The 27,454-nt window shown below is 42.8% G+C and overlaps 1 long non-coding RNA gene across 2 annotated transcripts; it reads left to right on the forward strand.

Moving 5' to 3' along the window:
- Positions 1-1,327: 1,327 nt before the first annotated feature.
- On the forward strand, positions 1,328-26,514 carry LOC126639499 (uncharacterized). Of its 2 annotated transcripts, none has more exons than XR_007628815.1 (4): positions 1,328-2,099; positions 6,421-6,567; positions 7,588-7,637; positions 25,749-26,514. It is a non-coding gene; the product is annotated as an uncharacterized LOC126639499 (long non-coding RNA). The 2 variants fall into 2 exon arrangements; XR_007628814.1 differs by lacking the exon at positions 1,328-2,099 and adding an exon at positions 3,475-3,652.
- The last annotated feature ends 940 nt before the right edge of the window (positions 26,515-27,454 follow it).

The following is a 27,454-nucleotide window of genomic DNA, read 5'->3' on the forward strand; positions in this document are numbered from 1 at the left end:
TCACACTGCAGCTGGTGGGAATAGCATGGTTGTTTTTGTAGATAAACAGATCCCAAGTAAGCTATACCTGATCATCTCTGTCGACCCACCAGTGTGCAACAGCCCTTCAAAATCCCTAAAATGAAGCCATGAACTTCCATGCATTTTCACCCTGCCAGCTCTCCCTAGCCTTGTGGTATAGAAAAAAAGCTCAGGGATGGCCTTGAAGATCTGAGTCAGCACGAGGGAAGAGAGGGAGGGAGGAGAGGGAGGGAGGGAGGGAGGGTGGAAGGAAGGAAGGAAGGAAGGGAGGGCCTTTTTCCAGTGCCCATTTCTGGGCTGTTAGACTGTTCGTGTTAACCTCAGGAACGCAAGGGGAGAACTGGTGGGAAGGAGTTGCTGCAATGGACCTGGAGACTAGACGTGAATCTGAATTTCTGCTTGCTATAACCATCCCTGACTAATTCTTAGGATGAGGGCACCCAGCCCTCTCTCCCCATCTGCAGCCTGCTGTAAGGTTAGCCCACACGCAGGGAAAAGTGAGACTGTTTCCGTAGAGGCAGCATTGCATAGGATTGTCTCAGTCATGACTATGATTGGATCAGTTTTAAGAAATCCAGAACTGTTCCACAACTGGCAAAGGCAGAATATGCCCTGACCATTATTCTTGGCAATGAAGCAGTTTCTTAGTGGCTCAGCATCCAGAGCAGGGGTTAATCCAGCTTCCTCTTAATTCAAACACCAAACCCAGAAGAGAAGAGCAGCTCTGCTGGCTGGAGGTACATTGTGGAGGCAGTGGTTTTTGTCCTGACTGCTCAGATCGCAGTAGGGTAACTATGACCTGACAGCTCGGGCATTTACTTGCCAGTGCTGCAAGCTCACGTGGGCTGTAAACAGCCTGCAAACATGCCAGTTAGAGCTCTCCTGGCTGGGGAAGAACTGAAGGCCAGACCTTTTGTCAGAGCCTGTGTCTACCCTCATGCTGTCACGAGAGATGACAGGAGGGATTTTGCTGGCATCAGTGGCTTTCAGGAGGTGTAAAAGCAGCCTCATTCTGCAAGGGCAGAAACAGGTTCCTGCAGCGATGGGTCAGACACCTGAATGTTGCATCTCCCTAACACCAGGAAGCATCTGAGATGTGTGGCCTGTGTGCCACTGTGACTGGAAAGCGGACAGGGTAGGACAGCAGGAGGTGTGCTTGACTGGCTGAACATTGCCCTACATGTATATTTCTCAGTTATCTCAACGGTTTTATGACTCAGAAGTTTATTTTCATGGGTGGGGAAAAAGGAAACTATTGCATTATTTCTTGTTTTTGTACCACAGCATGCCTCCAGAAGCACAGAGGTTCTTACAGCTCTTCATACCGACAAAGCAGAGATTAGTTTGGTCCAAACCATCACATTTTTAACCAAGCCTCAGGGGGTACCCCTCCCTCAGGGGCTGGAAGAAACGAGTGGTTTGGTAACTGATATTCACATCTCCCATCAGAAAGTGCATGGAATTAGGGCAGCCATATATTTCCTCCAATTTGGCATTGAACTGGAGGCACAGAACAAGCATAATTTCCACGCTAGATTGGAGATGTAATAGGAAAGCCATCTAACAGGTGAAAAATGAAGTGGCCCCTGACACGGACAGTTACTCCTTCCTCCCTGTCAAAGCCTTACCCGCTGCTCCCTGAAGTCTCTGTGTGATATAAACTGTGCTCATTCTGCAAGCTCACTGCAGGCCAAGCAGCTGTTAATAGCACTTGAGTGTGCTTCTGTAACCATCTGCAGGCGTTCAGCTCCTACACAGGGTATCTCCACGCTGCTGCTGGAAGACAGCATTGAAGTACGTGTTGTGATACCCAGACTGCTTGTAGTCCAGGGTGGGATGCAAAATCTGATGCTGCAGAAGCACAGGCTTCATTGTGGGCTGTCCAAGCTTGCTGGCAATCTGGGTACCTCCCTGTGCTTTCACAGCTGACCATGACCAGCTCGGCTGTGTCTGTACATATCACGGCTTCGCCTCCTGACAGTGGGATGCGCGTTCCTGAGACAGCAAGTGCTTGGAGGGGGATCATCTTTTTGATTCATGGTGATGGCCCAGGTTGCTAACAGGCCCTTTGGAGTTTGGTGAGGAGGGAGCATGCCTGCCCACTGCTGATGAAGTGGGTCCTGTTTGCAGCATGAGCTCTGCAGGTGGAGGTGTGGGCAGCACGGGGATGGCATGTGTGTTTATGGGATGGGGAGGCATATGGGTAACAAGCACAGGTTGCCAGAACTTGGTAGTAAAAGCCTTGTTTGATAAGTGCATTGTGTGTGTTACGTGTTCCTAAAGAACAGCCACTTCTTTGCTTTTACTGTGCCTTCGCTCTGTGGTCCAGCATCACAGGCATGACTTGATGGCTTTCTGGTCCTGGAGAAGCCCTCCTCTTTCTACAGTGGAGCATGCTCAGATGTGCCTCATCAACACCAGGGATGTCTTTCCATGGTCCTAAAATCATTTAGATGGCTTTCATTAGCAAAAGAGGATATGTTTTGAAAGAGATGTTTTCCTTTAACAGATGTTCCTCTTTGTGGTTATCATACCTTATTACTCCAGTCTTGTTTTGGCAGTATTTAAATAAAACTCAAGTGAGTTTCCCTGCTCTTGTTTACCTTCCTAGTATGCTATACTTCCTCCCATGAATATTGACCAGTGTTAAGTGAATGAAGTCTTCTTTTTAAATATCTGATATCTTCAGTTTTTGGTATTTCAATTACATTAGCCCCTAGCTCACTCTACTATCTACTGTATAAACAAGGGGCTATGAAATTTGTTAATTTTCAAAACAAAATGCATCCTTAGACCTAGACCTGGGTGACTGATGAGCAACATAATGCCATAACTGTGGCTTGACTAGACCTTAGCATTTAAAATAAATGAATCTGCTTTAAGTGATGCTAACACAGTTTTTCTGCCTACTCCTCAGTTAACACGACATGGTGGGGCTTGATTAAAGGAAAGGGATTTCAAAATCACATTCCTATACATGGTCACCAGACTGAATTTGAACTGTTCAAATATGCCTGTCTGCTTTGCCTTCATGCTAATCAATCACAGAGGGGAACTGGCACATCACCCATTAGCTAACCAATTAGGCAGCACAGCTCATAAGGTCCAAGTCAAATATTGGGCAAGATAGCTGTCCATCACATTTCAAAAATAGATTTAGGAGTTAATGGTCTGTCCCCAGACATGTTATGAGCAAAAAAATAGCCTAAGTGTATGAATCAGTTATTTACTGTGAACAATTCTCCCATTTTTTCTCATTCAAAGACAAGATAGTTAAACACGTGCCGTTATCCTCACTTTCCTAGATCTTAAGGCCAAGGGGTAATTAAGATCAGCTCGGTTGATCTGCAGCTTAATACAGGCTAAAAATTCTCTTCTGATTATTTCTGCACGGAGACCACAATTTTTGCTTGGGCAACAGCACATCTTTTAAAAAGACAGCTAATTATGATTTGAAAATATCATGTGTTGCAGAATCCAATACATTCCTTTAAACTGTTTGGATAATTAACCTGGTTGCTAACATTTCTGTCTTGTTTCTAATCTTTCAGCTTTCAACCATGGCATCTTATTACGCCTTTACACCACCAGATTACAGACTCATCTGCCATCAGAAATCCCTTTCATAATGGTTTGTAAGTCAGAATCAAGTCATCTTTTGTTTTCTCTTAAATGAGCTAGAAACACTAAGCTTTGTTAATCTTTTACTATACAGCTAGGTTGCCCCGTCTTGAATTATTCTTCCAGCTTTCACCTGAACCTTTTCTTGTTTTAGCTTTTATGAGGCAGATAAAAAATTTCCTTAGAATTGCCAAAACTCATAGCTGGCAGTTCCCTGCCTGGGGACCACATCCAGCCTCACAGAGCTGTAAGTTAGGCATTAACTCAGAAAGAAGGGTGCATCGGGCACAGAGCTGAAACTTGCCTCGCTCTGGAGTGCAACGATGGTGGCTTGAGTGTCTCTATTGCATTCAAAGAAGCTAAAATCCAAGTCAGTAACATAGAAAAACTTTGTCATTTAAAAACCCAGTTTCATGATGTCAAAAACTTTTAAAAGCCAAATCATCCTGGAAAAAGAGTTTAAAATGCAATACATCACAGTAGTTCTGTTTCCCTGTAGCTCTAAAGGGGTAAAGAAAAGGTAAAAAAGTTCAGAGCTGGACAAGAGGCGTGATCACAGATATAGTGAAAATACTTTCATTCAAGGAGTGATTAAACAGACTAGACTTTGTCAGCTTGGAAAAGAGTTGATTGAGGAGGGAAGGTGACAGAATGCAACTGAAAATGATGCAGAAAAGGTGAATGGCAATGACTGAGTGCAATGATGAGGAGACATCGAATGAAAAGACAGAGTGAACAAAAAGAGGTGCTTCTTTATCTGTCCTCTAATAAACTCGAATATTTCCTGTCATGTGGGCTGTGTGGCTGCTAAAAGTCTATGCATATTCCAGAAGCAACTGGGTAAAGGAAGGGATGAAAGATCCAGTAAAGGTCCCCAGTGCCAGCTCAGACTGCTCTGGGGAACACATAGGGCCCAAAATAGTTGAAAGAGAGGTACACGGAGGCACTGGCTGTGTTTGAGCTGCTTGGTTGTTTGTACTCCAGGCAAGATGGCCACTGCTGGAGGGTCACTTTGGAAGGCCTTTGATCGCACTCTTTCCTGCTGTTCTCATGGTCTTAAAATGGGAAGTGTAATTGGGAATTTTAAACAGTTGCTTATTGCATACCCCAAAGCCACACAGCTGCTCAAGTGAAAGAAAAAAAGTTGCACTGGTAAAAAGAACCAGGCTGGCTTGAAATAGGTAAATGTAGCTGAATACAAATGCACACACACTCTGAGGAAAAAGAGATAGTAAAGAATATAAATTAGAAGGGTGGAAAACTATAAAACCTCTTAATGAAGCTACAGGATACAGGGACAAAACCTAAGGCAAGAGGGTGAATGATAGAAAAAAAAAGGTTTTGGTATGTCTTGTAATACAAAAAAATCCTAACAATGATACTAGTCTGTAAAAACATGTTTTTAATGTAGAAATGTCAAATAGTTTCGATATATCTTGTTGTTCCAAGCCGGTTTTTGAAAAGTCTGCATGAAGAATTCACAGAGGGTGAAGGCGAAATCTGTTCCCTTCCAACAGTAACTTGGCAATATGCAGAGCAAGAGCTAATAAGCCGCCTGTTTTTAACCAGTAGGTCTGTCTGCAGCAAGAGCTTTAAAGAGATGGATGAGGAGATGTGTGGGCTGTTAGAGTTGGTAAATCAGAGGAATGATACAAAGACTTGTCTGGAGAAAAAGCTGATACAGATATTGGTAATTATAGGCATATCAGCTTGACACAGACAGTGAACATGAACAAAATAGTGTGATTTCATTAACAACAAGACAAAAAGAAAACTACATTTAACAGTAATCAGTTTAGGCTTAAGGGAGACAAATCATTCAATAACCAGCATGGTACCATTTCTATTTGTTTGATGACACAGGTGTTGGGGTAATGTATTCATAATTCTCTAAGTATTTGTTATGGTATTTAATTTTTTATTTAGAATTCTTCAAAAAAACCCAGGACATATTAAATGAGAATAAAAATATGGTAACATACTGGGTCCAAAATCTGCTGTTAAGTAGAGGCCCATCTTCAGTAGGAAATTTCGCTTTCTTAAGCTGTACTGTTTAACCCCTGGCAGTATGAATGACCTAAAAGCAAATCTATAAGTATTGTCGAAGGCTGGGGAGTGAGGATAATGAACAAGACACGTCACTGAGCTGATTTACTTCTTAAAATGGAAACCTGCAAATACTGTGTGCTTCAGTGCAGAGAAAAGTGAAGTGACTCTTGTAGGGAGAAGATGAATAAATTGTAATTACAAAAAGGGGGATGCTGCCTTGGGTAACAGCAACCCTAGAGAGGACTTGGCCAAGAACAGAAATCTGATCCTGGAGGGCTCCTCACCCTACAGGCTTAACAAGATCCAACAGTTTGGAGCTGAAGCTACAAAGCTCCATTTTGGGTTAAGATTCCCCCTTTTTAACATCAGGAGTTCCTAGCCATCTAACTGCTTCCTAAGGTTTCTAGCCGATGCTTTGTCACCATGAAAGCACATAAAGCTCTTTTGTGTAGGAGGTCATACCAGAAAAGTGATTTTCACCTTTTTCAGTAAATGGACTTCTAAAAATTTCCATATGCCTACTGCTCTTTGTGTGCACTTCTAAAGACCTCCTAAGTAGCCATGGACACCTCAGGAGACCAAATTGGCTCACTGGTCCCTTCTGCATATCTAACCAACACATTTCCAAGTCAGTCTACGAAATGGGCATAATATTACTGTAATAGTTTCACTGGATTTATACAAATGGTTCCTCCATCTCCTTGGTATTTCCTCATGTCTCCTCCACAGCTATACTGTTGCATGGGATGCTCAGCTGCATGATCAGCTGATAAGCCTCATCGTTTTTCAGTATCCTGCGATCCAGCTTTTACACGTCACCATTTCTTTGTTCCTACAGACATGCTCTGGCTCCTACATTATCAACCACCCAGACTGGTACGTACAAATGAGTCGCCTCCCTCATCACTTCATACTCCCTTATTTTTAGGTTCAGCTAAAACATTGCCATTGATGATTTTAATAATTTAATTCAGATAACAGTCTTAAATGCAGCTAGCTTGCAAACTGATAGTAAGCAGAGATCTTTATTGCCAACCTAATTCCTAACCACCTACAAAGACTCTTTGACTTTGATGGGAGCAGGATTAAGATTTGATCAGGGAAGTTATATTGGGATTAGGATTGCAATTTTGCATTTATCGTGTTTTTCCTGCTTGGACTGCTAAACAACATTTCTGTCTCAGTTATTTCTATAATAGCAATAAGGGACAAGGCCAGGATTCAATTAAGTTGAAGAATGAAAGGCAGAAGAAATGTTCTTCAGTGGTGCAGAATTGTTTCTTTCTGCAGAAGCACACAAAGTGCCTGTTTGTTGTGTGTGCAATTGCCAAGATGAGAAGTTATAGACAATATTGATTTGGGCTCCCAGCTCTTTGGAAGCAGGCACTGGGTATAAGCCAAGAAGGCTGAAGTCTAAATGCAAAGTCAGTCAGGCTCAATGGGCCATTCTTTGAGAGAGGGGACCCTTCTTTTCAGATTTTGCACCTGTGTGTGTTGCGTGTGTGTGCATACGGAGCTAACAGGAGGCAGCATTGTCCAGAGACCACAGCAGGGAAACCAAGGGAAGGACACACCACGCTAGTTCGTGGTTCCAAACTCTCTTGCTGGGTTAGAAGGCAGTCCATGTGAACTCTTCCCTAGTCTAAATTTAAGCGCTGTGAAACGTGGGTAACAGGATGCATGACATGTTGAGAGGGGTTGGAGGGGTCTAAATGAAAGCTGAAAAGTAAACAAGTAGTAAACTTCATTATGAAATTTCATAAATCCTTTTCCTGAATTTTGGTGGATATTAGCTTTTCATATCACCTCTCGACTGTGTAAATCACTAACTGAGACCTTTTTTCACCAACCGTGAGACAACTTAATACAAATTGATTTGATTTTTATTTTTTTCAGGCAAACCTTGCAAGAGTCTGCAATAATTACTCGATGGTGACTTCACACAGGTAAGAAGAAATACAGCTTCACCAACCCCCCTGGGCAGAGTGTTTGGACTGGATGTGCAGGTGAAGTCTTCATAATTACTGATTTCTACCATTTGAAATGTTTTCTGCCATGTTCTCCTCCTGATGAGGGGAGCTTGATGACAGAATTGGCATTTCTCTAGCACAAAACTGGTTGGAAAATGTGATCTTGAATTCTCTTTTTCTCTTTTATAAACAATACGATTTATATAATAATACTTACATGGCTTATGACTCTGTCTTGTTTTTATGGCCTGTAAATGTGGGAAACGTGTGCCAAAGGGCAAAAGCACTCCCAGAAATCAATATAATACAAACAGCCTTGCACATCCAGCCTGCAAGAAAAATGTGATGGTTGACAAATTCTTTGCTCCCCGCAGTACTCTGGGTTCTTGGCTAACCTCAAACACGCATCAGTTAAAGCTCTATGTGAATGGCAGGATTTTGCTCACATCGGCATTGTTTGACCTCTCCATTTCTGCTGTATATCTGTGTCACCTCCTGATTGCTCTCTCTGTAAAACAATCCTCCTTAAATTATTTAGATACATATTCCACCTTTCCCTTGGCTGCTGTTCTAATTCTGGTGAGTGAAATGACCTCAATTAGAAATTCTTGCTTAACCATACAATATCATTGAGAGGGTTGTCTTGTCCCTTCTTGCTTTTCTTCAAGCCCCATTTTGTATGTTGTTTTCTTGTCTGCAACTCATTAGCTCCTGTCATTACTTTTCCTTAAAACAAAACTAACTAGAAGATAATTATTCAGTTTGCAAAAAGGAATTAAAAAATGCCATAATTAAGGTTACAGTTTTCCTTTTCATATCCTTGAGGGGATACTGTGTTCCCTAATTATATAATCATACAAAACCAGGCCCCATACACACATATGTGGATGTTTTATATCAACGGGGGGTTTTTTTAAGTATTTCATTAGAAATACTTCCAATTTATGACAGCAAAAGTAAGATTGGTATTATAGCTGCTAATTTGTAACTCAGAGCCTTTTATTGTTGCTCATGTTACTGTACTAATTAAGATGTACAGCATTAAATGTCTCTCAACCACATTGTTTTAGTATCACTTTCAAATATGTTTTGCACATTATTCTTATGTCAAAATCAGCAATAATGTGGCTCCAAAAGTAGTTGTTTTCTGACAGAGAGAGGACTTCAGCTGTACCAATTCTTTCAAAGAAAACTGTGTTTCATCCTAGCATCCATTTACCTTCAAGGATTTTTATTCCCTGACAAACAGTCTGGAACTTGCACTGAAATTTAGTTCTGTGGCCCACCAAAAATTTTATCACACTCGTATTTTTTTAATTCAACCATTTTAAACTTCTGGTGCTTCCTCATTCATTCTGCATTTTCCATGAGAAAATCAGGACTGACAGCATTGAACTCTGACTTCTGCACGAGCCAATGGCTACTTTCAGGTCAGACTTTTCAAGGTCACCCCTGGCTCTTACATCCATGTGATCTGAAGCTTATTGAAAACAGGCTTCAGTTTTTTACCACGCCTTTCCAAAAGGAAGTTATTTTGTGAAGAAAACCTACATCTGTCTGACATGATTTGCCTTTCAAAAACCTCTCCTGACTCATGATTAATAAATAATTCTCTCAGAATGTACAGTTTATGGTCCAACTGTTTGATCCCTAATCTCCAATATTAACTGTGGATTAACTCATACTTGCCTGGCATTTTGTATCTGTATCCTACACGTGAGGCTCTTTTGCATTCTCTCATTAATATCAGTAATCTCTGGTTCAGACTCAGTACTCACACATGTCCTCCACAGGTTTGTTAATATATTTTCTAAATTAACTGAAAGGCAAGGAAAACGTTTAGTTTCTTTGTTTCTTTTTCCCCAAGAGCTCTATTTATTGGCCCATTATTTTTCTGTAGTTTTCATTCCTCCACTATGTTGATGACATTTCCTTTCTATAAATATTTATACACTTTTCTCCTGGTTTCATTTTTCTCCTTTTGCTTGTCATGTCCTAATGTTACTCGTGTTTCTTCCTATAAACTCATAAGGTTGCTGTGGTGTTATTTTTTTCTCTACCCACAGTTAGACCATCATTTCTTTACTGGAATACTGGAGGTATGGCCAAATTCCACCCTGATAGCATTTGTTGGATTTGGCAGAAAAAAACCAAACAAGCCACATCCGGCAGTGGGTTCATATGCAAAATCAATCTTATATTTACTTCAAATATTTATTAATGTCAAAAGACACTTTACCTCTTTCTCCTGCCTTTTTCTGCTCCTTCTGCCTATATATTTTTTCCTGCTTATATGGCCACATGTTGCACCCTGGACAGTGTTATGGGGCAGTGTCGCTGACATCTGATTCCAGTCATCCTCTTGCTCCTAACACCAAACACCTCTGGCATTCCTGTTGAAGGTTGCTAGATGAGCATGAAGAACTATTGTCTTCCTCTTGAGGTACTGGGTAGGAGCGGGAAAAAGACAAAGGACAGGGCACAGAGGTGTTTGGCTCTGCAAAAGCTGTGCAACGCATTTCCTGATTTTGGAAGATGTTCAGGCTACAACTTTTTTTTTTTTCTGCATCATCTGGCATCTCAATGAAAATCTTAAAAATGTAAAATTTAATGGGAAAAAGGGGTTGGCTAAGAAAAGTGGTTGAGGTAAAAACCCAGGAAAATGTAAAATATTTGAGGAAAACAGAGAAGAGCTCCACTTCGAACTCAGTCAAATGAACATGGCCTTGCTCTCTTTTGTAAAACAATTCTCTAGTTTTTCATCATTTCTAGCAAATATGCAGGAAGAGTGCTGACAGGAGAGGAGGTTTATCATAGCAAAGTATGGTCTGGGGCCAAAGTCAGGGTAGGCTTTCTCACTGACTACAACCTTAGGAAGACATTTGAGGTTCTATGAACCCAGCTACCTGCAGCCTGTTGAATATAACTATCAGAGAGGCACCTGGGGTTTTTAATATCTGTGTAAATTTATTATGCAGGTAAGTGTAGAGATACCAGACTCGGTGTCTGGGTGCACTAGTGTCCAGTATTTTGATGTGCTTACTGTCAGTCAGTTTTGACCACCTCTGTGAGAGCAGGAGAGACAAACTAGACCAGGCCAGTTACACCTACCGCCAGTTTTGGTGTATTTATCATTTTATCACTTTGACTAACAATAGCACTTTGAGACTCTCAGTGTGGACTGGAGCCCCACTGTGCTACATGCTGCGCAAGGACAAACCAAAAAGATAGTCCTTGTCCTGAATGCTTTACTTTTTCAAGATAAAAACCCATCCAGACAGCACAATGAGATAAAAGAACAATAGTCATCAGAGAAATAGCGATGCTTCAGGGTTATAGGCAAGAGATGTGGGTCTCTGCATCATTAGCCCTATGGAAGGATAATGGTCAGATCACTTTAGTCAAGTCAAAGCCAGGGAAATGGATGTAGCACCAACAGAGATGAGAAATGATGAACATGGTAAGATTCTCACTGGGAAATTGCTTCATATTCTGTAAAATAAATGATTCAGAAAGAAAAGATTGTGCAACTAGGGGCAGAGCTTGAAACCCCAAAAATAGAGGAAGGACAGAGAAGACCTCTTAGTTGAAGGGATAGGAAAGAAATGCAGCAGTTGCCCACATTGAGAGTGATGGACAGGCCAAGATAAGGGATAAGGAGGAAGGTGGAGTCTTGCAGCCTGATTTAGAACAGATCATTAATGACTTGCCTGTAAATCCCTTGTCAACTCGCGTTCCTAGTGATATCTGAACAGTAAAAATTATATCATTTCCATGTCCTCAGTTCCCATGTGTAAAGCAGAAAAGGCTATTCACAGAAAGGTAGAATAAGCAGAAATTTGCAGAGAAAGCAGTATCCCTTACTGAGAGCTGTGATTGTTCAGGAAAGAGGAAAAGGAGGGGTTGAAAGCACCTTCCTAGCTGCCCAGTGCAGGAAGAAGGGAGCTGGGAGAGCCTTGTAGAAGCCAAGAGCAGTGGCAGTAATTAAAAGAGGAAGTATGGGGACTCCAGGCATGATGCTGAGGTCGCCAAAAGCATATGGAAAAAGAAACAAGAAGAAAACACTTGAGATGCCAATAATATCATTGGCAAGGGAGTTGATGAGATCCACCAAGAGATCAAGAGCATAAGGACAAAGAGGGAGAGGAAATGGCAAAACAAAAGATAAAGAGCAGGATTGTGCTGACACATCCCTGTGTGCAGTATGTGTGGACAGCAGGCCCTGGTTCCCGTGTTGTGTCCAACAGTATTGCTTCACTGTCTTTTCCGAGGAGGCTGGACAGGGTAGATGGTGAACAAAGATGTTGCCCAAGGCCAGAAGCCATAGGCTGTTCAGTGAAAGGCTTGGTTCTGCTTTGGCCTTTTCCCTCTACACATCACTCACCTCTGCCCCAAAGCGCATACCTGAAACAAGCCATTTTCTAACCATTGTGCTTTTTTAACCTCATCCTACATTTTCTGCTGATGGCTAGGGACACAGGCCTGGTGATGTTTATATTCAGTTTGGTTCTTTTCTCTGTTTCTTCACATTTGGATTTACACCACTGCTCTGTGATGTGTGAGATGGGGAGAACCTTTACATAATATATGGCAGGGGATGTTTATTAAAAAAAGGAAGAAAACGGAGAAGTGAATGATGTGGTACAGCAACTCAATAAGTTAAAACATATTTTACCGAAAAAAAAAAGCATCAGCAGTCGTGTAGTATAATATCACACACTGAGCAAAATTCGTGGCTATGCATAAGTTAGTTCAGTGCCTTGGCAGATAAAAAGATTAATGAAATCTTCCCTTTATGCTCCCAGAAAAAACAGTTCTCGCAAACTCCCTTAAATCTCTTGTCATTGCCAAACTCCCATTTTCCTTCTCCATGAACTCAAAAGTCAGGGATGAAAAGGCATATAGAAATTTTGCCAACCTCCAGCTTCATATTTTCTGGCATCAACATTTAATTATCTCTGCAGGCATGTGGCAGGCAAGTCTGTTGCTGTACATTTTTTATACACAGAGGATGAAATTTTGTGTGGTGACAAGAAGGTGTTACCTGACACGGGGCGAGGAGATCAATTGGCCTTAAAATGATTGTCTGTGTATCAGCAAAAGTGTGTAGGGCACTTTACATATGAAATAATAGAATTTAACTCACAGTGAAAACTAAATATCCTAATCTCCAGCTTTGCACTGATTTACATAGGTACCCAGCTTAACCTGCCCATGTTGCTGAAGGGCACTGGGAAACCAGTGGACTTGATCCAGTAAGCCCCACATAGTCATTTAGAGACAATTGAGATGTCCTTGGATAACATGCCAAGGCTGCAGCTGGATTGGGGCAGGGTCCAAAGGCACTGGTTCACCCAGCCACGTCTTGGTGGTGGGGCAGCACCAGAAGGGTGGCTTTCAGAGTCTGACTGAGTGGCATTGAGCTCCTGGTGAGGTCAGAGGTTTGAGATACCCACGTGTGTTTGAGGTGACAGCTGGGGCAGCCAGAGGATACTGGGCCAGACAGTAGGGTCAGACTTTCACCGTCACTGCTTTCCCTTCCAGGATGCTTTGTTAACACAGGGAACAGTGATGGAGAGGACTGAAAAGTGAACTTAATGCTCACTGTTTTCCTTCAGACAGGACTCAGCTGAAGCCCAGACAGCTGTTCTGTCTGCATTCTTGCTGGTTATATTTTTCTAAGATGCTCATTATTTTAGGTGCCCTGAATTGTTCAAACCTTGTCCTCCTTCCCAGCTGCTCTTTCAGCAGCTCTGTGGATTGACAATTGGTTTTCCTTTACTTCTTACCCTATACAAGAATAAAAATTGGAGTAGGGAAGTGTTTTCATATTCACAACACTGATGGATGCTGGCAGGAGTAGTTACACATACATATTAGCCCCCCTCAAGCACTTTCTACCCCTCTCTCCAGTCCCAGCTCTTGGTCTCTGCTCTGTCATGTCTTTCACCTGCTAAAAAAACATCTCTTGTGAGGTTTGGTGTGTCTACCCAGATGATCTGGCTGATGAATGAGTCTGTGGATAGCACAAAGCAGCATCTGTAGTTATTGGGAATGTCATGCAGAGACTACTAAGTGCCCTTTGGGAAACAAAACCCAAAAAGAGATGCTTTCTTTAGTAGTTTTTGGTTTTGTTTTTTGTTTGTTTGGGGTTTTTTGTTTGTTTGGGTTTTAGTTTTGTCTTTTGATTTTAAAAAAATCATTCTGCTTTATTTGAATGCCCCTCCACTGGTAGTCTTTTCTTTTTCTTTCCCCCTTTGGAGGAAGAAAATGTGAAAGATGAAAAAAAAGCACAAAATGATGTCTTTTTCTCTCATCAAACAAACCAGAACTGAATATTTTAACCAATTCCCCTAACTCACATGGCTCTTTGCAATCAGCAAAGAGTGTAAAAACACTTAACAAGCCCTTGCCTAGAAAAATACAGAGCAGTGAGATGAAACTTTCCAGCGTGGTGGGTCGTGATGCCATTCTGGTGTCAGGGTGGGCTGGATGCCAGACCCATTTGTCTTCTATCTGACTGGATTTCCTGCCCATGCACCATACAGTCTCTTGCCGTAAATCCCAACCCCTCATCAATGTCTTGGACAGAACAGGTCATTTGCTACGCCTGCTGCTTGGGGATAGTGACCAGTCCCCAACCTCAGCAGTCTGTAAGAGCAGATTATGCAAACATCTGTCAGGAGGGCTGTAGGTTTAGCATAAGATGAGGCTTGGTGGCTCACAGGGTCCCTTCAACCATATGGTTGTGCATCCTATTCACAACATTCTTGCCTTCCTAGGGAGCTCCCAGGAAGCAGCTATCACCAGGACAATTGCTATTGCCTGATCTTTACCACCCTCTCTCTGAGAAATGTCTTCAGAGCAGGCAGAAAGAAGTGCACTGTCTTCTGTAGCTGCCCTGATGGCTGCTGGGACAACTCCTTGGTCATTCCCAAGAGAAAAGGTACCAGGAGCAGGCTGTGGACCAGGTAAATAATCATGGTGGTCTGTATTTGGTCCTATATACAAGCTGTGAGTTTGGTATTCCAGATGCGGATGCCTCAAGGATGTCACCTCTCCAGGTGACACACTAAGGTGCAAGTAAAAGTAATGCAGAATAGTATGAGTGGAAAAAATCCACAACAGTGACACGTCTGGAGAAAGACAGCCTTTGCTGGTGGACCTTGAGGTTTTCATGCCATTACCTTAAGGAGCTCAATAGGCAGTGAGGAAGCTCCTCTAGAGGCTGGTGGAGACTAGACAAATGTCACCAATTTGGAGTGGGAAGCAGCATCCCAGTGTGCTTCTGGAAAAGCAGCAACAGAGGAATGGGGCAGAGGTATAGGGAAAGGCAGAGCCAATAGGAGCCACAGGGAACTTTGGGATGTAATATAGGAAAGAAAGAAAGATGGTGCAAAGGGACCAGGCCCAGAGAGGACAAGAAAAGATTGAAAAGCCAGGAAAGGAGGTTATCCATTATACTGGTTTATGTGTTTGATGGCTAGGGGAAGAATTATGGTTACAGTGTGGAATGTGGCTGAAGTGACAGTAATAGCCCAGCAAGTGTGTGGCCCAGTATGAAACTGTAAGCTATGTCTGGCTTTTAATCACTCTGAGAAACATCTGGCTAGGATTAGTATGTTCATGACCAGAGCCACTCCATTAGTTGTGCCATCAAGGCAGGCAAACCAGTGGGCTGGCGGAGGATGGAATGCAGGGTGAGTCAGGGATAGAGACTGAAACAAGTGACCTGAAGTGGGGTCCTCCCTCAAACCTCCAAGCAGTTTTTTGGAGGACCTCTCTGCTCTGCACGGACAACAGGAGCAGACTAGGGAGACTTGCCTCCTCCCTCCAGGATCACAGCATGCTTTGCCAGCAACACAGCCTCAGGCAGCAGGGAGTGTAGGCCACCTGCTTGGTCATTGATGCCCTTGCCCCATCAGCACAAGGACCTGAGAGTCTTGGTCCCTTCACAGCTTTATTCAACCACATGGTTTGCAGAAAAAGGGCAACACAAGTGTCATCAGTAGGTCTGTTGACCCCAGCTTGGTCCAAAGAGTACTTGAATTTTCAGAGTGCTTACTGAGTGCATACTGTGGTAGCTGGTAAATGGCTTCCGTGCACTATTGATGTTTGTGTTGTTCTTCTGACAGGTGATAGCTTTTTTTCCATTGAAATGGTATCCCCTCATTGGCAGGCTGCAGGTCAGAAAGGAGATGTGTTCTGTTCCAGTTCATTCTGTAATTGCCACCTAACTGCTAACAGAAAGCTTTTGGGAAGCTTCTTAAGCAGCCTAATGATTTCACATTGTGTACACCTAGAGAAGCACTCAGCCTTTCCAGCTCTGTTGGTGCATTAACATGTCATGTAATGAGACTATTCAGCTGAGATTAGAGGAAACCAGTAGGGTCAGACAGTGAGGAATTGGTTAGTCACAACTGTGTCTTCCTGACACTTGTGTTGCCAGGGTCACAGAAACAGGTGGAGTGGAGCATGAAATGAGTACATTGCTAAAAGTTTATGAACAAACCAAATTGATTTTAAGCCATCTAACAGGTAGAGTACAATTTTCCCCCAAAAGCCACCTGTTGCAATGTCACCTTCATGTTCCTAGAAAGCACTCTTCACCCAAAAATCTTGAAGCGTGTCTTTGCCATCCTTGAGCTTTCAACACCCATCTGCAAACTGAGAATGCTTAAACAAAGTTCAATTGTCCACTGCCTGTGTCCACAGCTGAGATCAAAGATGGGCCTTCAACAGGATTTTTGAGTGGTAGGACAGTGGCCACGCTAGCTCACTTGCCAAATGGGCAACAAATCATTTACTTTGAAGCACCTCTTATTCAATTATGTCCTTTCATTTTGGACAAAATTTGGCATTTATGTACAGCATTCCTCAAAAATGCCTGTAGCTCAATAAACTTCAGCATAAATAGGTGGCAATTTCTATTCCATGACAGAAACTACCCCATGCCTTGTTATTAATAGTTTTTAAATGGTGAAGTTAAGTAAGTAAATTTGCAATTGTTCTTCTCCTAATCTTCCAGCCAAGGGAGAGAGTATTTATGTAGATATTGCTCAGAATACTTGAGAAGATGTTTGTTTATGGCTTAAAGTAAATTTCCAGCAGAGCCCCCCACGGGTTGTTTCACAGTTCAGTGCTTAGGGAACTCAGCCACAGTAGAGGGGGACAGCCTTCTGCAACTCGCCAGTTGCTGGCTAGCTTATGCTCTGGTGAGAAGCTCTCAGTAGATTCAAGGGACTGCTTTTGTAACCACTACTAAAATTTCACATGAGTTTCAGAATTTACCCTGGAAAGTCTGGTAGAGAAAACTCATCACAGAGTGGAGTGGTTTCTCATCACTCCAAACAGAAGAAATTGTATTTCTTTTGTTCTGTCATTCCTCTATTTCCTTCCTTCCCTCCTGCATTCCTACCGTCCCTGTCTTGCTTTCTCTTCTTTCTTCTCCTTCTTCAACACAGATAATTGAAAAACTGTCATTCTGGAATTCCTTTGGCCCTGCACGAGGCTTTGAAAAGTGATTCCAAAATAGCCCAGCCTTTTCTTTTAATCCATAATTCATCATCCTAAATTGTTGCTCCTCACTGCAACCCTGAACAAAATGTCAGACACAGCATAAAGAAAAGAAATCAAGCAAATGAAAAAGGGACAAAAGGAAATGTAGCAAATCCCAAGGGTATCTGCAAAGAGGAATAATTTAATCCAAAAGGCTCCTCAGCTCTCAGTAGGAAATCTGACTTGTGCCATGAATTAGGGGAACTGGTCTTACATGAGACATGCTGTAGAGCAACTTACTGGATGGAGACAGGACAGAGAAAGACACTAGAAAACAACTTTCTTTACCACCTATACCTTCACAAGCAAGACTGCAGGAGTATCCCAGCCCGGCTCTGTCAAGGCATTCTCCATCCCGTGGCAGATTCCCACCTGTGATTTGCTCCAGGTGACACCAAGAGCTGGCACTGACTGAGCCCGATGGCTCTGTCCCGATCCCTGTGAAATATTGTAGCATCCATGGGGAGAGCAGGAAAGCAAAGTGGGACAGGATATGATGGGGTGGTGTTAGTGTCTTCAGGCCCCTGAGACCTACACCAACCACAAAACTCATCAAGCTTCTGAACACGCAGGGTATCTCACAGTGATACACGTGCCAAGCTGAATGTCACATTAATATGGGATTTCTTGAAAATGCCTTAAACTGGAAGGAATCCAGAGAGAGAATTTTGTGGCTTTGCAGCCTGTAATCTCTCTTCATCTCTGGCAGTGGTTGCCTAGAATCATCTCTCCTCCATGCCCTGTGAAGTGCCATCAGCTTCAGGACTAGAAGCAGACAGTTTGGACAGGGCTGTGAGAGTAGGCAGGTAGAAAGCCAGTCAGGCAAGAAAGGATCCTGAGAGCTGGAATAATTGAATTAATAAGTACGAGTCTTCCTGCTTCCATTGATGTCAGTGGGGGATTTTACCATGATCTTCAGGGGAAACAGGATCAGGCTCACTTTTGAGAAGAGCAGATCAAAACAGGGGACAAATACTTGTACATGTGATTGCTCTGTGATTTGATACTAGGTCATTTTCCTGTGTTAGCCATGCAAGGATGTTGGAGAAATCAGATTGAAAAAGAAGATTATAAGCTCTCCCTGTCAAGAGAAAAGGAATGGAGAAGGCCATGGGGTTAGTAAATGCAGTTATTATCCATTCATCCTACTTATCCCCCTAGGCTTGTGGCATTCACATTACAGTTGTCCTTTATATCTGCTGGTTTAAGTTAGACTTGATGCTACATATCATGCCAGGGAAAAAATTATGATAACCGTATGCAAAGCCTTTTAAAAACTTGCTTCACTGTGAGAAAGAGGGGTTAAGTTCTTGATCCAGCAAGGTGTTTAAACATATGCCTTTACTGTAAGCATGTGAGTGGTCCCATTGATTTATTCTCAAGAATTCTGCTGAAGAGGGGTCTTTGGCCTCTGCCTCAGCAATGCAGCTACACACGCGATTCACTTTTGGCGTGTGTAGTCCTGTGACTTTCATGAGGAAACTCACGTGCTTGGCTGGCTCAGGGCTGAGTCTTCAGGAGGTGGACAGCTTTGTGGAATGGCCAGGGTTAGAGGAAAAAATGTCCCAGCTCTGTGTCTCTGGCTCGGCCACCACCTCTCTCAACCATTTTACTCTGTTCAACTGCTTATAGATTTGGGATAAGCTGCAGTGGTGAGAGAGTTTCTCAGGCAAAAAAAAAAAAGCTTCCATTCAACATTTTGGCCTCTGTAGTTCTGTCCTTCGCCAGACATGGAAAAGAAAAGATGTAGCCAAAAAGTTTAGAGTATGGAAGAAAAGGATACTATAAAAGTTTGGTTTTAATCAGGGAGAGGAGCTTCGGAAAGCAGAGAGGAAACAACAATTTGGGTCTAATTCTGCTTCTTCTGGCAAAATTCCACCTCCCCACCCCCCCGCATGAGATCATTAGTGTGGCTTTTCTCCAAGCTGATAACAGAAGTGCCTGGCTTGTACGCCTTGCTCACATGCTCAGATAAACCCATTGCCAGCTTTGGGGCTAGAAGGGATTTCTCCCTCAGGTCAGCTGTGCTGACTTGGTTTCCCACTCCTCTGCAGAGAGCGTCGCAGTTTGCTCCCCTAGACCACTTGGGATGGTATGACAGACCTCCTCCCACGGCCTTAAGTGGGAATGGCTTTTGGTCTTATACCACAAGACTTGAACTTATAATAGGCCATGGAGAAGTATTTTAGGGTGGAGTGGACAATCCTTCTACTACAGGTCCCACCCCACATCGCCTGTGATGCTGGAGTTTGGGATTAGGAGTCCAAAAATGGTCCCTTCCCACGCCATGCCCTCTAAAATCCAGCTGGTGTGTGCACTGAGGGGAGGGAGATCCATTGCAAGCAGTAGTTGCTGGTGTGCTGGCAAACAAATGTTATCCCAGTAAGGGGATAAAGTGGATACATACACAGGGTGTGCTTTGTCAACTCATTTTGACAGCTGGAGTATATTCTATCTCACTGTCAATGCACAACTTCTGTGCTACTTTCAAAGCAGAATGAAGCCTGTGTGCCAGGCATGCCACTAAAGCCTTGGTGGGAGCTGATCAAACCACACGGAGAAATATCTGAGCACACAGGGACGTAGGAATGCTGGGGAAAGGATGATGGAGTAGTCTGGGATTCTAGTTTCTTGGGCCTGGCCCAAGGCTTTACACTTTGTTTATACAATAGTAATCCTGAGCACTTCACGTGATAGATCCCTGGTGATACATTTTAGGGGGAGTTACACTGATTTACACTGCCTGAGGCCTTGGCCTATATTTTCCAAAGAATTTTCCAAAATTTGCTAATGAAAAATACCAGAGTGGTCTGATCAGTGCAGGGTTAGGTTACATCAGCGAGCAGGCTGGGGAATGCAGGGAGCCTCTCTCCCCATTCTCCCCCAGGGAAGCCCTGGGTGCCATTTCTTCCAGCCTCCCGAGGAGTGCTGGATGAAGGCTGTAGGCATTGGAAGTTTATTTTCTAGCTCCCACACCCTCTGGAAGACTGTCTGTAATGCACTCAGCTCCCACTTTCAAAAGCTGTGGGGCACCCCTCAATGGCATAAAGTCTAAAAGTCTCAAGACTGATTAACTCTTTCAGCCCCCAAGAGCACCACAGAGATATCCTCCTCCATTGCCTAAATTCATCTCTGAGATTGGCAGAAAGGAGCTGACAGTGCATTAAAACCTGCAAGATCCCGTGCCCCAAGTCAGATGGTTCTTAATTTATTCTGCATGGTTCTAGACAGTTAGTTCCAGACTTATTCTGCATGTTCCTCCTGCTGTACAGCTCAGAAACAGGCACTGCTTTTGCCAGTACCTGCTGTGGGGATCCATTTGGCAGGAGATAAGAAAAAGGAGAACAGGCAAAACAGGCACGATCAGAGGGGTCAGGAGATGTTCTTTTGCACTGCTGGAGCCTCAGACTCATCTCTACATATGAACAGCCCCAACAGGTCAGCCGTGGGATCCAACTTGCCCTGGCTCCTGTTTCCAGCAAAGGCCCTCAATGGATGTCCCATTTGTGACCCTCATCACCCTCCAGAACTTCCCTGCGAGGCATGTGTTCCTTTGAGTAAGGAACAGCACAAATGTAGGTAGCATCTGAGGATTGCTATACAGGTAGGAGGAATTTACTTGTGCTGAGTTTATGGATCAATGGAGAAAGGGTGTAGGAGGAGAGAAGGGATGATGAGAACAAAGTATGCAATCTAAACCAGAATGTTTGTCAGGATTTCAAAGTCTGTATAAACCATATTATTAATATTTAAACAAGGCTTGGTTTTTTTTTTTTTCCTTTCCTTTTTTTCCTCCCTCCTGCCTTTCTGTTCCAGGATTGCAAAACTCATTTCCAAACAGGCTTATTTCTTTCCTGTTACTAATAGCAGCAGAAACGATTTATATGCACACTGGGAGAAGTAGTGTATCTGAAAAGAAAAACCATCGTCCTTTCCTCCACCTGTATCCAAACTTACTCTCCTTTCTTCCTTCTTCCCTCAGGGCTCAGACACACGATGGGCTTACTGTGGTTTCTGGAGCTACCATGGTAACTTGATAGTGTGTCCAGGCCCAAGAAGAGCCCAGCTTTGCATTGTTCAAAGCAAAAGGTCCCCCTTTGAAAGCTGGGAGAGGCAGAGATGTTGAATTAAGAATATTGCCTGCCTACAGGCAGTGAGTTTTGCTCTGAAATTCACCAGACTGCTCCAGCTAGAATTTGCATTGCAGGTTTTCACCTGGAATTCATTTTAGCGATTCCATCATGCAAACTCTGGCAAAACCAGTTTATAATGGGAACATTGTCTTCACTTTAGGGGGAGCAACGAGAGAGCAATATCAATGCCAGTGATTATTTAAGCTTGTTTGGATTGTTTTGGTTATTTTGGAAATCTGAAGGTCTTTCTGAAGGGCCACAATCCAGCATCAGGCTGAAAACGTGGTAGCAGGGCTGTGGGATAGTGCTGCTGGAGAGGGAGACACAGACCATGGCCAAATGAGCCCTGCAGTCAGTAACCTTGCCCCAGTGCTTTTCTCTGCAAGCAGTTCAGAAACCAGTGTAGAAGAGCTCAGCACTAGCACTGTGTTCACACTGTGGGGGAAGGGACAGACCTAAGCGAAAACTTTCAGAGGTGAAAGAAGTGGCTGTGGAAGGGCTTTGTCAGGTTGGAACAGAAGAAGTTTACAGCAAATGCTGATTTTGGTTGGGAAGATCTTCTGTCTGAGGTTGGCAAAGGTGTGTTAATGAGCATCGTTAGAATTGGGTAACAACACACTTCCATGTAGGGTTGCCTGACTTTCTTGCTGTGCTTTCAAGCTGAACATATGTTTTCAATTATTAACATGATTAATGGGAATGAGTTGACTTGAATCCCAATGAGGTCTATCTTGCCATCACGCGCAAACCCCTCGATATGGGTATGTTTACACAGTGTGGAAGTGCATGATTTCCTTCACCAGGAGGAGCCTTAGGAGATCTGGGTTTCTAATTCTTAACAAATTTAGATATCCGCAATTAGAGCCACTAGCTGTATTCAAGTCTCTGGACTCCTGCCCCTGTCTCTCCAGGAGTGTGGGAGGTGGAAAGTGCTGTGCAGTAGCCAATTCACACTGTGCTGCCCCAGCTTGGCCTGGGTTTTGGTCCTGAGTCTAAAAAAGGTCTGAGAAATATGATACCAACTTCTTCCCATCATCATCTGGAACAACCTCCAGAATGCATAAATCTCTGATTCAGTTGAGACACTCTTACTATTTTATGTGGGCTCTAAACATCCCTCTCCATTCTTGGTGGGCAAATTTCCCTAAGGTGTGCATCATTTTCACCCTTCCCTATGTTTTTGGAAGGGAATAAGGTTGAGGATCTAGAACAAGAAAAACAGATATTGGAAATTCTTTTAAGGTTTAATTCCTCTCCAGCTGCCAGAGCCAGAGTTCATCATTGTACTTGGACCCTTCTTTTACCCCATCAGCTAAGTCCTGGTCTAATTCCTTCTAACATAAGTGTATGTCACTCACCCAAAATCTGGAAATCATATATCTGCAAGTGAGTCAGTCAGTCCATTAACAAACAGGAATATGCTGAGTTGAAGCAAAATTTATGAGTGTATTTGCCAAAGATCCAGTGTAGAAATGGACAGAGGTGCATCCTCCTTCAGATCAACAGAAACAAAGTAGTGCCATGAGCACTGGAACTAATGGAACTGGACTTCCCTTTGGCTCGGGTCTGGTGCTTGAATGAAAGCTCCCATTTCATTTTCTTAGGGTTGCTAGACTTTCAAATTTGCTGTCTCTTGCAGATTCTGTGGGTTAAAGTGAGGTTAAGTTCACACTACAGCCTTTACCTCAGTCACAATACAGATTGAGGCTGTCTCCTGTGTCTGGATGCATATTTTGTTGATTCTGTGAGAAAGTAGCTATTTCCAGGTAAGCTTGGAACTGCTAAAATGGTTTAAGGTTGCAAGGAGATGAAGTGGGCAGAAGGAGAATGATCTCTTAAATCATGTTTTTCTTTGGGAAATGTGACTAAAATTGCTATTCAGTGCAAGCGTAGATGGTTTTTACAGAACCAGCAGTGTGTGCACATGTGTGTATGCAGGTAGACATACAGTATGAGTTAGCATCAACAAGCTGTGTGACTAAATCCTTTTTAGTTTTGAAATGCTCTCTATATATGTATTTATGTGTATATACACACATGCATAAACTATATCTTCCTGTCTCCACACATATATACGTGTGCACTTTTCTGTCTAAGTATTTTACTTATATTTAGAAAGGGTATACAGCATTGCCAAATAGGCTGATATATGATTATTTGTCTTACTGCCCTTTAGATATAAACTTATTCTTTTCAGATTTGCCAAATCAAACAAACACGTTGCATATTAGGGCTCCTGAATTCAGCTACAGAAAAGAGTGCTCTTGTATGTGAGTGTTCATGTACAGTAGGTGATGTGCAGCCACACAAAGGTTGCACTCACTTAGGTGAGAGACACCTACATATTACAAAAGCAGTAAGGGCACCCCAAATAAGCACCTGTTGCCACTACAGCCTGAGCGTCTGCATTCTAGCAGGTGGTCCTAAGTCACCTGCTCACGCTCCAACTTTCTGCAAGGAATTTTACTGTTAGCGAACATGAGAATTCACGTCACAGAAATAATCTGAAAATGGTTATGGGTGCTACTTCCATGTGTGACTGTAGCTGGGATCTGTACGAATAAAAACTTGTCTGTAGCAAACTATGAGTTCCCAGACTATAAAACACTTATAATTGGATCTGCACTCAACTGCTGTCTTGTTTGGGTGAGTTGCCATGACAGAGAGTAGAGCATTACTAGTTAACTAATGGCATGATAGTAGTAGTTATGGACTCAACATCATCACTGCTATGGGTGTACAGTCACACAGAAGTTGCTGTCAAACAGTAACAATTTTTGGTAATTGCCAAGCACAGCAAGAGACAGCAATGCTCCATATTCCATTATCCATTCTCCCAGACATCCACTTCTGCTGAGGAAGGGATTTTAGAAACCGAACCTATATTTAAGGTCAATTGAAGTCTGAAAAGACTCCAATTTCTTTTTAAGTTGCCATTATTCAGCGTAATGCACTGCTGTGAGCATCTGGAAAAGGCAAGGCAGGAGAGGGAGCTGCTCATGTGCTGGGAGCATGAGCAGGCACCTGAAAGTGAATAGCTGATTTTTGGTTGCGACAAAGCGGGCCCAAACTGGGGACCTTAAATGAAAGCAAACTGGAGTTCATAGGAGAGTGTGTGCCAGACTGCAAGCCACTTTCTACAGAACACTTTATCAGCGTCAGCTGGGATAAAGAGTTTACTTCTGGCAGATCATGGGATTTCAAACAGGAAAGAGAAACTCTTTAGCAAAGGGTGTTGAGGTGTCTCAGACTGTAGGACATGCTTTTGTGGCTGGCAAGGTAGGCCCCAAGAGACATCTTCCCCGTCCTGCATCCTTGGTTGCCTCCCTTTAGGAGAAAGCTGTATGTGTGCTACAGCCAGACCTGATGAAGAGGACTGACTCCCTCATGCTTTTCTTGTTTTTCTATATGTAATGTGAAGAACATAACATGTAACAGCCTGAATTTTAATAACAAATGTTCATCATCTGGGAGATGGGCACAGGCAAATGTGAGGCGAAGGGCCTTGCCAGAACCTCAGTTCTTGAAATAACTAAAGAGGATGGAGGAAGATGGATTTCCAGAGACATATCTGGGAACTCATCAACCAGGCCAGGACACAGTACGAGTGGTGTGGGGAGTGCTGAGACCCCAAACCACCCTGCTTAGAACCTGCCCTGAGATGCAGGCGGTGACCTATGGTGGTGAGGAAAGAGTCGAGCTTACTATATCCAAGCCGTCCTTCTCCAACACTTTCAGTGGGATGGCAGTCCCTGCTGAGTGGCTGAGGGAGAGCTGTGGGAGTACAGCAACTGCTGTGCCTTCCCCACGCTTCAGTCACAGCCCTAACTCACTTCCAGAGTGATTTAAGATAAACTGAATCAGAGGCTCTCAATTTCTGAATGAGAGTGTCTAATCCACTGCTGATTATGTGCCAGTACCTAATCCACTTCCAAAGATTAATCAATTTAATTCTTCTGGATGTCCCCATATCAACAAGCCCTGAACACGGCTAAGATGAAACCTATCTTCCATGCCCAAGGTGGTTGGAGAGATAACCAAGTTTAAAGACATCTGGAGCACCTGATGACTGGAGGCAGACAGAAGGCATGGCAGTAACCTACTTCTTGAAAACCCTGTGAAGACTTTCCTATGAAAACCCCCTTGTCCATGTCAGCTGAGGCATTTGGTGGCTTCAGCAGGGGAGTGAGAGCCAGAAGCCTGCGGGTGCTGGTGTTGGCTTGCGCTCAGCTCCATCACTTCACACGCCTGGAGCACATTCCTCCAGCTGAAGGCAGCACCATGAACAAACCAACATTTTTCTGCACACATTGATTCCAGCTGTAGTAAATTTTAAACAAAAATCAGATATGGTTTAATGAGGAAAGTTTACTTTTTTTTTTGCTTTGTTTTCCAGGTTTCAAGTTGTAAACAGTGCTCAACCCTCTGTATTAGAGTGTTTTACCACTATGACATGGCAGACCATCAGCATAGTGTAGCACTTGGATGAATACCAGGAGAGACATAATGACCTGGAAGCATAAAGAGACCCGAAACTCAGTTCTGAAAGTACTGTGCAAATTTACCTAAAATGTAAATGTATATCAGTACTATTGTAAAACTGACAATCTTGTATTGTGTGGGTTGTTTGGTTTTTTCTTTTTTTTTCTTTTTTTTTTTTTTAGATAGAATGACACTGAGAATACAGTGTTTGTTACAGCTGTGCTTTTGTTAATGAGGTTCAAACCCAGCCAATTCAGACAGAAGAATCTTCACTGCAGACTGTTAGAAGGGTGGTAAAAACAATGGTAGTTTTGCTGCTGGAAACTGTACATCTAGAACGTCACAGCAGGGGACCTGTCTAATATTTCAAGTATTTTTATGTTAAATGTTTGGGAGTGCCGTTTGAATGCCATCCCCTGAAAAGTCAGTAACTGCTCATCACAGGACAGAACAGGAAAGCATTTGACAACCATCTTTGCAGCAAGAATCTGTTGCAAGCCTGTACAAGTGATGTAAGAATGGTTGCATATATGAAAAGGTGCACTTCTTCAAGGAGCAATATTCCTGATTTTGTTTTGTTTAGAGAAATCCTGGTATTATTATTATTATTATTATTACTCTTGCAACATCATTTGAGATGGAAGCAACTATTTCAAATAAAAACAAATATTTCAGGGAAATTAATTTTGGGTGGGCTGTTATTTGTTTCACAAAACCTCTGATTTATTCTAGTCCACCTTTATCTAAACCTGGAGCTGTTTTTCATTTTCTCCCTCCCCAAATTGCACACCACACTGAAAATCCAAGTATCACAAGCCCTAGATCCAACTTTCTTTCAGCTCTGTGTTACTCCTGCACAGTCCTCCTGGACTGGAAAGATGTCTCCATGACACAGATCAGGAATGCCCTGCTTTCCTCTCATGGCAAACCCCACAAACAGAAGGACTCATCTGTGGTGAGTGGGTTATAAAGGACACTCTCTGCTGGGGTCTGGATTTTTTGGAAAGAGATGGTGATTTTCACACAGAAGATCAAGGTTTGTTCTCTGTGCCAGATGTTGACCAAGAGGCTGTTGTCATCTGCTGATATGAAAGCTCAGTTTTTGAGATACACATCATCTGGTCCAGACCCTCAATATGTTGTAGCTTGTGACTTTTATGTGAGTAGGATGAACAGGTCAGAAATCACCTAAAGGGGATCAGCGGGGGGTAAACATTGCTCTCTATAGAGTGATGGAACACAAGACCAGATAACAAGTGACAGCAGATGGATTTTGCACTTTCTTTTGCTCTCTGCTATACAGAGTAAACTTCTGCAACTCGCTCATAGAATACAACATTGTCTTCTGCAAATCTCATGTAGTTTGTGAAGTACTGTATAACTGTTTTGAATAAATATTTATTAGATACTGATAACATGATTCAGCATTTCCTAACTGAATCTTCTGAAGAATATAACAATGCTACTTGTGCCCAGAACACAAGTGTCTTATCATTTGTAATCCTTCTATTCATTTCTCCATTTCTTCCTTATGGGTATTCTTCTGGCACTTAATGATATGTCTAAAATAAGATTTAAATTAATTTTCCCCTATATGCTTGTATGACAGCATGATTCCTG

This window comes from Myiozetetes cayanensis, unplaced genomic scaffold (assembly GCF_022539395.1).
Source record: "Myiozetetes cayanensis isolate MyiCay16 unplaced genomic scaffold, myiCay2020 scf2-11, whole genome shotgun sequence".
Classification (NCBI taxonomy): domain Eukaryota; kingdom Metazoa; phylum Chordata; class Aves; order Passeriformes; family Tyrannidae; genus Myiozetetes; species Myiozetetes cayanensis.